Here is a 16282-nt window from a genome sequence, read left to right on the forward strand (position 1 = left end):
GCTTTCCATTAGTGAGTCAATATAACTGACCCCAAACAAAAAAGGTCCTAAATTGAGCCCAGAATAGGAAAGAGATTGAAACTTGGCTGATAAAACAATCCTGAGTTCCTTCCTTCCTACTCTTTGGCAATTAGAAGTCATGATTCAAATGTTCACCGAAATTCTGTTTGTGAAGGAAGTTGTGTCACAGAGCATTGCAGCAAAATGACAAAAACAAAACAATTCAACAGAAAAACAGGACAATTGAATTCAGAACTGTATCTGTTTTTGGAAGACACGCACTCCTGTCAGCATGGCATCTATCAGGCATGTTTTGGCACATTTGGATTGGTCTGGCTTATCTGTAAGAGCCAGAAGTCAGATTCCTCTTGTATGGTGACCTCAGCTTCCTCCACACACTTTGCAGTTTCATTTTGTTTCCTACACCTTGTCTGAACCATGCTGATTATATAGTCCCTGCATAACACCAAACTCTGCTTCTGTCCAGAAGACTAAGTAGTGCATCAGAATCCCATATTCTGGGTAATTCACAGCTGAAAGCAGAGAGGTTGTTACAACCCTGGCTGAGTTTGTGGATAGTCACCAGGTTGATGTTCTGGACATGACTCAGATTCATTATCTTTAAGTTTGGCCTTTCAGGCACACTCCTGGGTACAGAATCAAATGCTGGTACCCCTTTTGGGATGTGGAACCAAGCAGTCCAGCTGTCCTAGGTCCCAAGACCAGTGCTGCAAGTTGGGAAGGTCCCAGAGCTCAAGCTCGACTGTTTACACCATAATTAAACAGCCCTGCAGCCCAAACCCCACAAGCCTGAGTCAGCCATCATGGCCAGACACATGTTGCTAACGGCAGTGTAGACATACCCATGGAGTTCTCAGAGATAACTGCGAACAGTTCCAAGATTTCTTCAACTTGTTCATTAAGTATCCTATGGTGAATTCCATCAGGCCCTGCTGACTTGAATATATCTAACTTATCTAAATATTCTTTAGCCTAATCTTTCCCTATTTTGCCTTGTATTCCTTCCCCCTTGTTAATATTGTGTTGTGTTAAGTATCTGATCTCAGTTAGCTTTTTTGTGAAGACTGAAGCAACACCTCAACCTTCTTGATGGTGTCCATTATTAGCTCTCCTTCCCTACTCAGTAGAGGACCTATACTTTCCTTCGTCTTTTTCTTGCTCCTAATGTATTTAATGAACCTCTTCTTCTTGCTTTTTATGTCCCTTGCTAGTTGTAACTCATTTTGTGCCTTAGCCTTTTTCATTTTGTCCCCACATACTTATACACATCCTTAGCAATCTGTCCATGTTTCCACTTTTTGTAGGATTCTTTTTTAATTTCAGGACATTAAAGAGCTCATGGTGGATGCCATGACAACATCAAGCAATATTTTGAAACATCCTACCAATAATAAATCTGGGACTAATTTACAAGACTTATAACAGTGAAAAAACCTGCATTTATTCTAAAGGTTTTGTAACAACTAAAAACTGATGGATGTCAGACTTCACCTGAAAGTTTCTCATCAAATATCTGCTTCAGGATAGTATGGCACTTTGCAACAAATATTATTGGCCTTGACACTTTTCAGATAGTTCCACTCTTTGTCAGAGTTATGCTTTTATGGCACATATAGCTTGATGCAGAAGAAACTACAGTGCACAGCTTCATTTCACCCTCTCGTAATCCAAGATTTTTGCACCACTATCTGTTTCAGTGATCATTTTCCCATAGATTCTCTTTTTCTGCTTACATGGCAAGACAGCCTAGGTCAAATACATAGACAAGCTATGCTGCTGATTCTCCCTTTCACAGCTATTGTATCGCCTGTTTTACTTCAGTGGAAAGCTTCCCCCAACCCCCACTCCAATACCAAGTAGAAGAACCAGACCTGATAACTCACCAGTTATGAGCCAAAATGTATTTCAAAGTGAAAAAACTGTAGAATCACAATACGATTTAGGCAGTACTGTATCTACGAGTGTTCACGGGGACTAAGATGGACTTAATGCAGTACATGCGGCAAAAATTTAATTCACCCTATGTTCATTTCCATTTAGAAGCAGAACATAAACTTGAATATTCTATTGCATCTGATGTGTAAGAGTTGCACATACTGAGACAATGTGCAAATAACAGGTGCTTCTGCTGCAATTAGTTTTGCCAGACTAAATAAATTAGTAAATGATACTTTTATCTTTGTATTAGTGATGCTAAAACAAAGAAGTTCAGTTCTTGAGTTTATTCATAGAATCATAGAATATCAGGGTTGGAAGGGACCCCAGAAGGTCATCTAGTCCAACCCCCTGCTCAAAGCAGGACCAATTCCCAGTTAAATCATCCCAGCCAGGGCTTTGTCAAGCCTGACCTTAAAAACCTCTAAGGAAGGAGATTCTACCACCTCCCTAGGTAACGCATTCCAGTGTTTCACCACCCTCTTAGTGAAAAAGTTTTTCCTAATATCCAATCTAAACCTCCCCCACTGCAACTTGAGACCATTACTCCTCGTTCTGTCATCTGCTACCATTGAGAACAGTCTAGAGCCATCCTCTTTGGAACCCCCTTTCAGGTAGTTGAAAGCAGCTATCAAATCCCCCCTCATTCTTCTCTTCTGCAGGCTAAACAATCCCAGCTCCCTCAGCCTCTCCTCATAACTCATGTGTTCCAGTCCCCTAATCATTTTTGTTGCCCTTCGCTGGACTCTCTCCAATTTATCCACATCCTTCTTGAAGTGTGGGGCCCAAAACTGGACACAGTACTCCAGATGAGGCCTCACCAATGTCGAATAGAGGGGAACGATCACGTCCCTCGATCTGCTCGCTATGCCCCTACTTATACATCCCAAAATGCCATTGGCCTTCTTGGCAACAAGGGCACACTGCTGACTCATATCCAGCTTCTCGTCCACTGTCACCCCTAGGTCCTTTTCTGCAGAACTGCTGCCTAGCCATTCGGTCCCTAGTCTGTAGCTGTGCATTGGGTTCTTCCGTCCTAAGTGCAGGACCCTGCACTTATCCTTATTGAACCTCATCAGATTCCTTTTGGCCCAATCTTCCAATTGGTCTAGGTCCTTCTGTATCCTATCCCTCCCCTCCAGCGTATCTACCACTCCTCCCAGTTTAGTATCATCCGCAAATTTGCTGAGAGTGCAATCCACACCATCCTCCAGATCATTTATGAAGATATTGAATAAAACCGGCCCCAGGACCGACCCTTGGGGCACTCCACTTGATACCGGCTGCCAACTAGACATGGAGCCATTGATCACTACCCGTTGAGCCCGACAATTTAGCCAGCTTTCTACCCACCTTATAGTGCATTCATCCAGCCCATACTTCCTTAACTTGCTGACAAGAATACTATGGGAGACCGTGTCAAAAGCTTTGCTAAAGTCAAGAAACAATACATACACTGCTTTCCCTTCATCCACAGAACCAGTAATCTCATCATAAAAGGCGATTAGATTAGTCAGGCATGACCTTCCCTTGGTGAATCCATGCTGGCTGTTCCTGATCACTTTCCTCTCATGCAAGTGCTTCAGGATTGATTCTTTGAGGACCTGCTCCATGATTTTTCCAGGGACTGAGGTGAGGCTGACTGGCCTGTAGTTCCCAGGATCTTCCTTCTTCCCTTTTTTAAAGATTGGCACTACATTAGCCTTTTTCCAGTCATCCGGGACTTCCCCGGTTCGCCACGAGTTTTCAAAGATAATGGCCAGTGGCTCTGCAATCACAGCCGCCAATTCCTTCAGCACTCTCGGATGCAACTCGTCCGGCCCCATGGACTTGTGCACGTCCAGCTTTTCTAAATAGTCCCTAACCGCCTCTATCTCCACAGAGGGCTGGCCATCTCTTCCGCATTTTGTGATGCCCAGCGCAGCAGTCTGGGAGCTGACCTTGTTAGTGAAAACAGAGGCAAAAAAAGCATTGAGTACATTAGCTTTTTCCACATCCTCTGTCACTAGGTTGCCTCCCTCATTCAGTAAGGGGCCCACACATTCCTTGGCTTTCTTCTTGTTGCCAACATACCTGAAGAAACCCTTCTTGTTACTCTTGACATCTCTGGCTAGCTGCAGCTCCAGGTGCGATTTCAAATTGTTTTATTTATATAAAGTGTTTTCCACTATACAAAAGAACCATATGTAGAGCAGTTGAGGGTCAATAGTTACAAAAATATAGATTTAACATGCAATCGCTTTAGTCATAAGTAAAGTCTCAGTAACTTGAGGAGAAAAAGTGTCTTGCAACAGAAAAAAAATGAGTATGATGGGAAATACCAGGTGTGATATACCAGGGTATAATCCATACTAATCAGTAACTGTGTCGCCCCTGCCCTGTAACCTGGGGTGTCCTTTACAATGCCTTGCTGTAGTAGCTTCCAACCAGGACTGCTCACAAACAGTATCCAGCACATAAGTCACTCCCATCTATGTCTGTGGATGTTGCAGCCAGACAGCCACACCTTGGCTCCTATCAGCCTTAAAGATTAACACAGGGTGACCCCAACACACTCCTAGTCCCAGATTCCACCCTCCACCCCCGAAACGTATGTACTGTATTGCCCAGCCCTCACCTGGATAGTGCAAATATATTATGTCCGTCACTCCTTTAAAGGAATAATATACACACAACTTGTTACTACAAATAAAGTTACCCAGACACTTCAACTTGAACACAATAGATTAGATAATACAATAAAACAAATGTATTAACTACAAAGAGAAAAAAATTAAGTGAATACAAGTAATGAGGCATAAAAGTCAGAAATGGCAACAAGAAAAATAAAGATAAAATGCTTACTGGTGCCTAACAAACTATATTAGATTCAAAGCAAAGTTTTTTCATCACATGCTTTCAGCAGTCTTACTGAACAAACTCTTTAGGTCAGGACTCCTCCCCCAGAGTCCAATGGCTACTTCCTTTGTCTCTTCAGGTGCAGTGAATGTGATGGAGGGGAGGGAAGGGTGGAGGTGTTCACCTTGCCTTGAGGTGTTTGCCCCTGCTTTTTATAGTTTCAGTCCCTCTCTTGAAAAACATTTCCAGCTGGGAGCAAGGTGACAGGTTGTCTGTGTGAAAGGAAGGAAGGAAGGAAATGCCATGCCATTTCTGTGCTAAGATGTAGATTTTTTTCCCCTGCCCCCTTTCCTGCCAAAGAACGGCCATTTAGCAGGTAATGGTCCATCAGCCTTGTTTACATCTGGCTGAAACATCATCTTACCCTTTGTCTCTGAGGGACTGGTTTGGCCACTCCCCAGACTTATCTAGAAAACATACTTTTAGTCAGGATTTCAGTTTATGTTTATAACTTCACATATAATGCTGCTATGTGCATTTTGCCATGGTATTATTGAACAGCAAATTATAAGTTTTGACGTAACTTAGAAGATATACTTCATACAAAGATTATTACAATAATGTGTTGGTGTGAACACAGGGGAATATTCTGTCATAGAGAGTATGTCTACACAGCAAAGAAAAACCTGCAGCTGGCCCATGCCAGTCAACTCGGGCTCGCTGGGCTGTTTCATTGCTGTGTAGACTTCTCAGTTTGGGTCCCAGAGCTCCAGCTTTAGCCTGAGCCCAGAAGTCTACACAGCAATGAAAGAGCCCCGCAGCCCAAGCCCTGCGAGCCCAAGTCGGCTGGCATGGGCCACATGCGGGCTTTTCATTGCTGTGGAGACATACCAAGAAAATACAGGGAAGAGAGGGGAGTAGATAAATATGCATTAAATCCAAAATGAACATAAAGAACTAGCCGCACAAGTTCTCATATTTCAATAGCTGTTACTTTGATTTTTCTCTGAGTAGGAACAACCTAACATGGTCCCTACTTATGTGAGTGATATACTGTAGATTCTCAGTGCATTATCCATAGGTTTAGAAGGATTCATTCTTTTTTTTGGTATATGTCAGTAAACATTGATTTAGCCATCCACACACATACCAACAGAAAAATATTTCCATCAGTAATAGGCAAAGTAAGAAGAATGCTGCTAGAGAACTTAGTTTAATTTAAGGATATTTACTTTATATATTTTGACATGTGATGTTGACATAATATTTTAAGTTATAAAGCCTTAGCTTTTTGAAACTCAATGTCTACTGTGATTAGTTGTTGACTGACCTACCATAATTTCCCGCAACTGTGACAATTTAAATTGATAAAAAATTAAGAAAATGTTTTAAAGTAAACATTGATATTATCTGTTGAAATTATTTTTAAAAAGTTAGTTTTGCCAAACCTGACTATCCATGAGTCATGTACAATTACCCACAGCCCGTATGTCCTCCTTGAAATCTGATTTACTGTATAACCTACCACTACAGAGAAGTCACCTTTAAGAATCTATTTCTTGGCTGAGAAAGTCACTACCTGGTATGCTATTTGGAGAAAAAAATCAAAATACAAAAGGGCTTTTTAAAGTGTTGTTCTGCACACCAAGTGAAACAAGTGGCAAGAAGCACCTGCACTGGATTCAAAAACATACCTGAACAGCCATATTTGGGGTCGGGAAGGAATTTTCCTCCAGGGCAGATTGGAAGAGGCCCTGGGGGTTTTTCACCTTCCTCTGTAGCATGGGGCACAGGTCACTTGCTGGAGGATTCTCTGCTCCTTGAAGTCTTTAAACCATGATTTGAGGACTTCAATTGCTCAGACATAGGTGAGAGGTTTTTCGCAGGAGTGGGTGGGTGAGATTCTGTGGCCTGTGTTGTGCAGGAGGTCAGACTAGATGATCATAATGGTCCCTTCTGACCTTAGTATCTATGAATAAGCTTGACTGAAAAACAGTGGGTATGTCTACACTGTAATTAAAAACCCACAGTTGGCTCATGTCAGCTGACTACAGCTAAGGGACTCGGGCTAAGGGGCTATTTAACTGCAGTATAACCGTTCGGGATTGGGCTGGAGCCCAAGCTCTGGGACCCTGCAAGGTGGGAGAGTCCCAGAGCTCGGGCTGCAGTCTAAGCCCAAATGTCTATACTGTAGTCAAACAGCCCCTTAGCCCAAGCCCCTTAGCCCAAGTCACCTGGCATAGGCCAGCCACGGGTATCTAATTGCAGTGTAGACATAACAAGTGAGAACTTACTTTGGGACAAGAAAATGTCAATTACTTTGGGATGGCAGCTAAAGCGTGACCAGAACAAAATATACCTACAGATGTTAGATACCAATATTTCACTTCCATATCAAAAAAATTCTCCATGCATTCCACCTTTCAAAGTAACTATAGTTTTGCCTGTATTTACATCTACCTCTGTTGCTTAGGAAAGCTCTGTGGCTACATATGCACCTCAATACCACCTAATAATTTAGTGTTCACATTCATTTTTAAACAGCAAAGAAAACCACAAAAGATAGAATTTGGAGTCTTTTGACTGCAGTAGTCATCTGCCACAAGTTTTAAAGGGGATACAGTTCATAACAAAGGGCTCTGGGGTTGTGTATCCTGCATTCAAGAGGAAGTAGTGTGTTCTACATATGTTAGTACAGAAGCAACCAGAGCAATACCAAAAGAGGTTGCAAAAATGGAAGAGATAAGGAATACTGACTTGAACCTTATTGCAGTCACTGATAGCAACTGTTCTTATTCCAGCATCATCTTCTGATCAAGCAGTAAAAAGAGATGCAAAACACAGACTTCCTGACATAATTTCCATTGGACCTGTGCAAGCTCTTGGAAGATAATGCACTACAGTTTCATATTCTCACGGCTATCACTAGAAGAGTTAGTAAAACTATAAGATATTTCAATATCACTTATATGCTCTCAAGGAAATATTTCTCTCTGTGCTTTGATGCACAACTGTGGGGAACTCCAATCATTTCCCCCAACAGCTACATGAAGAAGAAGATTTGACTTAACTACACCACTCCAGACAGGAAAAATTGAAACCTAACCCTTGCCTTTTTGCAACTGCTATTTTTTGATTCCTTGCTTCCTGCACACACCTCTTTTCAGTTGTGTTTTAATCCAATACATATATTGGTAGGTATAGGTACATCTTACGCATCACATTTCCTTAATGTCTTTTTCTTTTCTGGGTATCTATCACTGTTTGTACCTAAGATTTTAGACCTTTAGAAGATGGTATCTAATTATGTAATGAATATGCGCCTCCGCAGTCACCATGATTTTTGCACCACAGCCAATAGTTCTTACATAAGTATTTGTCTACTCTAACTACCATTAGTTAAGTAAATGTTCCCAAACCTCTGCAATGAAATTTACCCTCACTTCACTAAAGGAATTGGGGAAGGAAACAGTTAATTGTCTATCTTCATCCACTGGACAACAAAATTCAAATGTGCAAACAGGAAGCTGGATATCCTCTCACTTACATTAGCCTATTTCCTAAAGCATTTCCATCCTAGACAACTTCCTGTCTAAACAGGATACCGTGACTTAGTTATTGTCACAATTTCTGTTCTGTGAATTAGAAACTTTTATTTTTAAACTGCATCTTGAAGAAAACATTTGCCAGGTAAATTTGGGATGGTGACCTAGGGACAAAAAAGTATCATTTCAATGAAAGATCTATCAGAGTGATTTCAAACCTGGAGTTCTAATAGGCTTTCATTCTTCTTTTTAAGTGAAGGGGGGGAAAGATGGTTGAAGGCAGATGGAACATGGGGGGGGGGTCACATGCCTGTGTCCGTGCAGAGTGGGGAGGGAGAAAGCAGCAGGGCGATTGGCTGAAGACTGAGCAACCCCCACTACCTGAGGCTGCTTCTCCTTCCCTGCTGCTGGAGTCCCAGCACTTCTCACAGTCTGCTTTGCAGACCGCTCACTGAGGTGAGTCAAAGTGGCATCTTCCAGATTGGGAAGAGGAGCAGCAACATGGTGCTCAGCACCAGGCAGCTCAGGTGGAGCCCCATCCAGCCCAAGAGCCTTGGGAGTGAGCGAGGGGAGCAGGCTGGGGGGGGGGGAGGTGGGAAGAGTGGGGAAAAAAGGGCAGACCCTGCTGCTTCCATGCCATCCCAGCAGCAGGGGGGTGCGTTTAAACTCCAGCAGCCTCCAACATGCGTATCAAGGAGAAGGCAATTTGGGAGTCCCATATTCCCCCTTCCAACAAAAAGTGACTGATAATTCTCCAACTTCTTGTTAACTGAGACGATCCAGCCCCAAGCACAATCCCACCCTGGTGCCACCCACCCTGATGATTCATGGGGGAATGTGCATCCCAACTGTGTTGCTCCTTTTGTTAGTCTTATTTTGAACACTTGCTAAATTGATTGAGTATAGTTCAGGCAGGGATACCTGCAAGCTCTGTAAGGGGCTGGGCAGCCACAGGACTGAGAAGGAGGAGGTAGTTGCTACTATATGTTATGTACATACATATCAAGTTTCAGGGGATGGAGACAGAGGCAACATACAAAGTGGTCACATGCCCCCACAGAACCTTTCAATTGTGACTCCCCCCACCCCACCCCCATCCACAGTTACGTGTCACCTCTGGTTGAAGGGTTCCCTACTGTACATACTAATAAAGTATCCTAAGTATTTTACAGTATTGGGACCATAAAATGCATACATAGGCAGATTCAACTGACATTCAAGTCAAACATCTGATTTGTTTTTGTTATTTAGGGTAATGGAAAGAAATATGAAGTTTATATTTCAGAAAATGTAGGGCCTCCAGAGATCCAAATGACCATATATAAGAATAGCAGTATCATTTCTGGCTTCATTGCATTTATTTTATTTTACTTTATTATCTGCTTTGACCTATTTCACTATGCCAAATGGTAGTACAAACAAAATTCAGACAATTTTTAAGAAGCTACAGTAGATACAGAGCAGTTTCACAACTTATTTACATTTTTATAAAAAGTGAGAATGAAACTACTTAACAGGGCTGTTGTGAGGCTTCATTCATTAAATTGTGGAAAAATTTGCTAAGTTTTTTCGGTGGAAGATGTTGCAGAAATGCAAAGTATTATGTTAATTTTTGAAATCTCACAAGCTAAATGCCCTTCCTCTGAAAGACTGCCATAATTATACACATACAGCCATAACTTTTTACAGTATAATCCATAAACTATCCTACAAAAGTATATTTAGAACTTGATTACGAGTGCATTGACATTTAGAAACAAGAAAAATGCTTAGATCTTCAAAACACATGCTTTCTTACATTCTTGCTGTACTGAACAAACATGATCTTAACCAGATTAATATGTACTTCCTTGAAGCTCACGATTTCATCTCTTTCTTTTCCCTATCCAAAATACTAAAAAGGGCACATGAAATGAACACCTACCAGTTTATGGAATTAATATTCATTGACACAAATGCAAATCTAAAGCAATATAATGGTTCACAACATAAAAATCATACAATCAAAAAACTCTTTTAACAATTAAAAACTATGACACGTTTACATTTTTGTAAAATATGCTGCAAATATGATGTCATGACATATGCAATCATATTGTCATCAATAAGACAACAGTACCGCTAACAGAGCTATGAGCTGGAAAAGTATCTTGGAGCTGGCATGCCCATTGGATTTGACACACACCCACACAAACTACAGGTTTCATGCAAAATATGAAGTGCTTTGGTATTAAGCATGGATGGTTAGGTTTATTCCACCAAATTTATTCCTGTTAAGCCTGGATCCTGCAAACACTTATGCACAGGTTTAACGTCAAACACAAAAGTAGACCCATTAGCTCCAATGAAAATACTCATGTTTAAAATTAAGCCCATGAATAAGTGTTTGCAGAATTGGGGCCACAAAAAGCATGCATTACAACATTATTTTTTATTGCACTATAGACACCATGACCCAACAATTACATAATTAAATAATGACAGTTGAAAGGATTTAATTTTCATCTTTAGAAGGCCATACACTTTCTGAACAAGTAACTCTATAGGTCTACTATAAGACAATTAAGAAGCATGCAAGTCAGTGATTTGATATTAACCAATTGTCATTGCAAATAAAAGTCAATACAGAGTTTTTAAATACGGAAGATCAACGACTGACTGAGATTTCATGTCCTCTGTTGTCTTCTACAGCTCCGACAAAGAACATTTTGCTTTTAAATTACTGCAGTTTTCTTTTTAGTTACAACATTTAATACTTAGTAAACACACTACATCTTACTGATTTCTGAAATCAATTTAGATTAATCCAATAACTAATAAACACTCTCTCTTTATACGTTTCACTTTTAATTTTAAAGTGATACTCTCAATTGAAAAAATGCATTGGTCTGAAAATGTTTTACCTCCTATTATCATTATAAGTGCAAGACTAAAATAAGAAAATCTATTTTGTTCCATTTTCTTGTTATGATTATACATAAAATTTTGTCAATTTCACTCTTTCCTCTGCACTGTCTATTTCAACTACATGAAGATTTATTTTAAAAAGTACAAAACTGAGATTATAAAACATATGAGTGAGCAGGGAGACTTAGGGGCTTGAAACTACTTTAACTTATCTTTTGAAGTAGATTACATTTCTATGGGATGGTGGGGCTACTTTACACCAGAAGCTAACAAACTTGCTTGTTGTCAGCAAGTAAGTACATAGATATGTGCACAGATATATTTCGTCGTGGTGGTTTGACACACTACATGCACCACAGCCCTGATTCTTAGACTGCCCTGTGCAGGTGGGACCCTTACGCCAATACCTTGGAGTTAGCAAGACTCCTGGGAGAGCAGACCCTTGGTGCCAGAGCAGCTTGCAGTACCATGGCCGATATTTCTTGTAATCGACAAGAACAAAAACATGGTGCCCACTTCTCTTCCAGAACCGGATCCATGGTTTATAGCTTTGTTTAAAGTGAACTAGGTTTTTTTTTTTTTTTAAAGTTGCTAGAATAGAATCCATTCGTATATTCCATCACAAGAAGCAAAAATATTTAAAACCCAATATTTGAAAATCATTTTTCCTTTACTTACTTGCCCTGAGTTCAGGGTTCTCCACCCTGCCTGAGTTGATGATGTTACTAAATGCTAATACAGGATGAAGATGCAGCCAGATTAGGAAAACAGTACAGAATATTTTAGTTTAAAATAAACTTTAATTGTTACATTTATCCATGTATTTTAGTGATTTAGTAAAGGAAACAGTTATTGTTATTTTTTTAAAATATATCATTTCAGTTCACTTTAGACTAACAAAGTGGTTCTCTTTGCATTTGCTTCTCAGCCTGGTCTAACTTTCCATCACCAAAACACTGTATTATTTTATGTAGCACCAACCACAAAGGAAGATAAGATTCCTACTCCAAGAAGCTTAATTACAGAAGCAACGCTAACAGTGCTCTGTTAAGTCATGCTAATGTTCTACAATTTGTATTTAGATTATGTACCTTGTTTCCATTCTGAGGAAATTTGTTTTAATAAAGTCACAGCAGCATAAGGCACTACATCTTTATTTTCAAAGTGGATATGGAGCTGGACACTATTTCAAGCCATCTGATGTTTCTTCCTAAGCCTCCTTGATCTGCTATCTGCTTGTATACTTAGGATAAAAATTAGCAAACCAAAAGAAATGGGAACGAGAATAAATATCAGCCATTCAAATTGTTTATTTCATTAAATGAAGAGTCTAGCTCAGAATAGTTTCTCTTTTTAAGAATAGGTCAAATGCACTTACGATTTTGAATTTATTTTCAGAGACTATCATCAAACGTACGCCAGAACTAATCCGTAACAAATATTTTAATTTTGTATGAAGATCAAAAAATAAACCCACAATATAATGTAATTAAAAAAAGGAATTAAATTAAGCTCAGAAGTGCTTAATAGTGGATTTCTACAGATGTAAACAATCAAATAGTATTCATTAACAATATGGTAAGGGACAGTCATATTTGCCAGTGCCACATCTAAAACAATTGGTTATTCACTTAGCTGACTGAATACTAATATTTTTTTCAAAATAAAGAATAATTTCTAAAGCATTCGTTGGAAAAATTCAGTTGTTTAGCAGAAGACCACTCTAGCTTTTACATTATTTTTCTGATAGAAAAAAAGTAGAGCTCAAAAAAGGAAAAAGCATTTGTTATTTACAAAGTAGACGTCTACATTTAAGTTCTGAAATGGCTGCCTGTTCTACATGCTTCTGGGAAAGTTTACATATGTCTATGGTTTTCTTTGGCACGGTTGTAAAACACACAACCGTAATCCAGTTCCTGTAATAGGGGCTTGTTTACAGCGGTTCTTTCTTCCTCCAACACACTCAGTAATTCAACTGCTTTTCAGACTTTAGTGCTCTTTCATAAAATAATATCAAAGTAAAATAGATGTATTTCAATATCTGACAGAATAAATGCATCTATGGTCAATCCTCTGTACATAAGCTAAAGCATAAACACATCAGTTTTGGCGCACATGCAATTTAGGATTAAGTACAGTCTTTAGCACATAATGACAGTTCAGGTTTGGGTAGAGAATTGTGTAGTTCTTGGAAGACACCTAGTGTGCAGTTCCATCCAGAAAATACCCATTTTTTCTCCTTCATTGTGTTTAATACCACAGGCACCAGGAATAAACCCCATTTCTTCTCTACAGAGATGAGAAATGGCAACAGCCAGCCACAGGGGGCAAGGTAAACCCTCTTCTCTCATTACATTTTTGCAACGATGACTTTGCCTTTGCTTTTTTCTATCCTCAGGATGTGTGGGTTTTGTTGTTTTTGTTTTGTATTTTCCCCCAAAAGGTAATGACAACTTATTTATATTCAAATAAAAATTTGAATATATATACAGACAAAGTCAAGCTGACGGTCAACAGACATATTTAGGCAGCCTCTGCTTGCAATGCAGGATTTATCCAAATCTTCTGTCTGAAAGGTATGAAACATGGGGGGGGGGGGGGGGAATTCACAATCTCCCAGTTACAGTGATAGGAAATGCAGTATGTTAGAATTTGAAGGAGCATAGAGGTAATTACCACCAACATATCCTCAAGAAACAGTAAATCTGCCTCAAAATACATGTTAACTACTTATGCTAAACAATCGGTTTCACCTCGTACTTAGCTTTGACACTCTGAGTACGTTTCCAAGACCCGAAGAAGAGCTCTGTGTAAGCTTGAAGCTTGTCTCTCTCACTAACATAAGTTGGTGCAATAAACGATATTTTCTCACCCAGCTTGTCTCCCAGTAAGAGGCTGACTCACCCACTTCACAAATCTCTAACATGGAGAAGGGACTCAGAGAGAACTATGGGGAGTAGGAGGAAAAATCAGTATCTCTCCCCACCCAATCTTTGACCAGGTTGAGAACCAGTGGAGATTGCGAATACTTTTATTTACACAAATATAAAACAAAACTTTGAACTAATCCAGAACTTCTGAGGTATGCATATTATTATCCTATATAAATACATGTTCTCATTACTTCTATCCTGACCATACTCGCTGCATGTGTTTTAGGCCCCGAACAAACCTTGGGGTACAGGCTGACCCCTGTACCCCAAGCAAAGCCTCAGTGACCTCAATGGGGCACTATGTGGGGGTAGGAGTCCACCCAAGCAGATCAACTTTCAGGATTAGGACCCTAAAAGCAGTAAGCTCCTTTGAGGCAGGTACTGTGCCATTTTATGTGTTTGCAGAGTGCCCTGCACAATGGGGCCCTAAACCTGACTAGAACCTTAGGGCACTGCCACCACAACATACATAAAGAATAATGGTCTTCCAGAGACAGAGAGACAGCACAAGGGGAGATGGAGGAGGAGATATCATTATCAACACCCTACCCCCATCTGCCACTGAGTGGAGGCTGAGAGACTCGTGCCCAGGAAGAGAAGTGAGTAGTCATCATCATCATCAACCCACCCACACATCCTCCCCCAGAACAGACCCTGTCCCCGTGAGAGAGGAGAGGACCTGCCTCCCTCACACACACACAAGAAACAGAACTGGGGAAAGGAGAGAGATTATTTCCCTGCCTTCAGATTTCAAGCACAATCACTATCTGTGGTCCTGAGCGCAGGTTTTTACTACCCTGGTCTGATATTAGGCTAAAGTAGCAGCCAGTTGACAGAAGCCCAGGGGGGTGGAGATGTCACCACCAGCTCTGATACAGAGCCCAGGAGGCACCAGCCAGCCCCCGAGCCCACTGGCAGCCCAGCGGCGGGGCACAGGGCATGGCGGCGCTGCGGCACTAAGAGCGCGCAGCCTAGCAGCGAACTTACCCCGACCGGCTTACGCCGTCACCTCCTCCTCCTCCTCTCCGGCCCCAACTCAACGCGGCGCCCGGGTCCTGCTCATCCCGCGGCCGGGGGCCGGCTCCGCCTCCCGCTGTCACCGCCGAGGTCCTGGCAAGAGACAAGCGCCCAACTCCGGGCAAGGACTTCGCCGCACGCCTCACCTGGGCGGGCCGCCTCCTCCTCCGGGCAGCGCCGCGGCCCGAGTGACGGCGCGGCTCAGCCACTCAGCCGCCAGCCCGGGGCCGGAGGAAGCTCCGCAGCCAATGGGAGCGGGGCCAGGGCGGGACCCGGCTGAGGAGGCGACACCGGCCCGGCGCTGGGGTGTCCCCGCCGCTCGCCTGATTCCAGCCGCACACGCGCCCCGCGGGGCGGGCTGGGGCAGCAGCGGGGAGAGGTTAACAGGGAAAGGGCAGGTGGGTGTGGAGCCCGGGGGTAGGCGGTGGGGTGCCGGGGAAGCGAGTGGGGGAGTGGTGGGAAGGGGGTTTGAGGCGGGTCTGGCAATAACTGGATTTAGGGAATGGGCGATATTAGATTTGAGATGAAATGAGGGAGGGAGGAGCCCGGAGGAGACCAGGGCGAAGCAGTAGGAGGATGAGCGCTGGATACATAAAAAGGAGGGATTTTTTTCCGCTTTGCAGGCACCCCATTCTACGTTACCAACTGTGGCTAGCTAGAGGCCGCACTGGAAACAAAAATTAGCTTTTTTCCGTTCACAGGTTGCTCCTGTGTGCTGGGTTACGCGCAAAGCGAAGCCACAGTTGCAACCACTAGTGGGGATGAGGGTAAATAACCCTTGTCTGTGTGTATATAAATCTCCTCACTGTATTTTCCACTTTATGCATCCGATGTAGTGAGCTGTAGTTCATGAAAGCTTATGTTCAAATAAATTGGTTAGTCTCTAAGGTACCACAAATACTCCTTTTCTTTTTGTGAATACAGACTAACACGGCTGCTACTCTGAACCCCTTCCCTTTTTGTAGCCTGGTTACTGTCATGTTCACGTTCCCCTCAATGCAGCTTCAGATCGTGCATTTTCACTGCTGGTCCCCCTTTGCCTCCAGCTTCCCTTCCCCAGTCACTGGCACCGGAGTCATTGCAACC

At 41.9% G+C, this 16282-nt stretch overlaps 1 protein-coding gene across 5 annotated transcripts in view; it reads right to left on the reverse strand.

Annotated features, from left to right (window-relative positions):
• The window catches only part of LNX2 (ligand of numb-protein X 2), a 93814-nt gene extending 78456 nt beyond the window's left edge, over positions 1-15358 (reverse strand). For 4 of the 5 annotated variants that reach the window (XM_073340617.2, XM_073340607.2, XM_073340627.2 and 1 more), the window contains exon 1: positions 15167-15356. The gene's annotated coding sequence lies outside the window, so the exon portion shown is untranslated. Of the gene's footprint in view, positions 1-15166 lie in introns of all 5 variants that reach the window. The other variant, XM_073340637.1, reaches the window with a different exon arrangement.
• Between the last annotated feature and the right edge of the window lie 924 nt (positions 15359-16282).

The sequence above is a fragment of the Lepidochelys kempii genome, chromosome 1 (assembly GCF_965140285.1).
Source record: "Lepidochelys kempii isolate rLepKem1 chromosome 1, rLepKem1.hap1, whole genome shotgun sequence".
Lineage (NCBI taxonomy): Eukaryota > Metazoa > Chordata > Testudines > Cheloniidae > Lepidochelys > Lepidochelys kempii.